The following is a 1,016-nucleotide window of genomic DNA, read 5'->3' on the forward strand; positions in this document are numbered from 1 at the left end:
CAGCAACAACAGACCGAGCAAGGAAGTGAGACGTGTGCAACGTAAAAATATGTTCGACCACTTCAGCTGACGTGTCACTAAATACAGTTCCTCTTCAGCGTAACAGTTCCTCCTCAACGTAACAAACACGAGTCGCAATCTATCAGGAGTGATTATTAATTATTTTTATTAGTCCAATATGCCTCCCAGATTTCCAATAGTAAAACATTCCAAGTCCCGTACGATCCACAGACCTTCTCAAGCAATGACAGAAACAGAATAAAATCCCTTTTTCAGCAAAACAGTTTATATCTCCCGGGAAACAATAACATTAGTTTTCGGTGTTATTGTTACCTGGCCGGATGTTGCATTCAGATAGATAGATTCAATTTGTCAGTACAAGTGATCTTTTAGAAAGAAAACTATCAGAAATTGAACATTAATTTTTATATACTTCATATACAATTTACCACATTCTTAAATATTTTTGTTTCATATCCTGAATTTCATGTGGCCTGAATTGATGAAGATGCTGCTCCTAACTAAGCAGTGCTTGTAGTGAGCAGTTGAAAATGGTTTTCTTTATTCAACTCAATTCATAAACATGCATCAAAATAATTACAAGTGAACCTCCCTATCACAAGATTATAATAACAAAAAATTGCAGATATACAATTTACTTTAACTGAAGGAGCGTTCAAATTTCGCTGTTCTCAGCACAGAATAGAGATCGTAGGGTCTGTGGTTCTCAGAGCTTTGGTGTCTTCCAACCTCCCCGTGTTCTGGATATTAGTACGTTCCAAACAGTTCCGGTGAGACGGCTCCCCAGTTCCCACAGTAACAGGAGGCATGAAGTAGCCTGCAAATAGGAAAGGCACAATGAAAATATTGAATTAATGGTTAAAGTAGTTACAGAAGTAAGAAAACGTATTGTTGAGTACAGCCATTCAATTCAATTTCAACTCAAAACTTTATTGTAGACTCAAGATCCATAACAGACAAAGACAAATGAGCAAAAGACAAACCCTAGGCAATAC

The sequence above is a fragment of the Lampris incognitus genome, chromosome 7 (genome assembly GCF_029633865.1).
Source record: "Lampris incognitus isolate fLamInc1 chromosome 7, fLamInc1.hap2, whole genome shotgun sequence".
Taxonomy (NCBI): domain Eukaryota; kingdom Metazoa; phylum Chordata; class Actinopteri; order Lampriformes; family Lampridae; genus Lampris; species Lampris incognitus.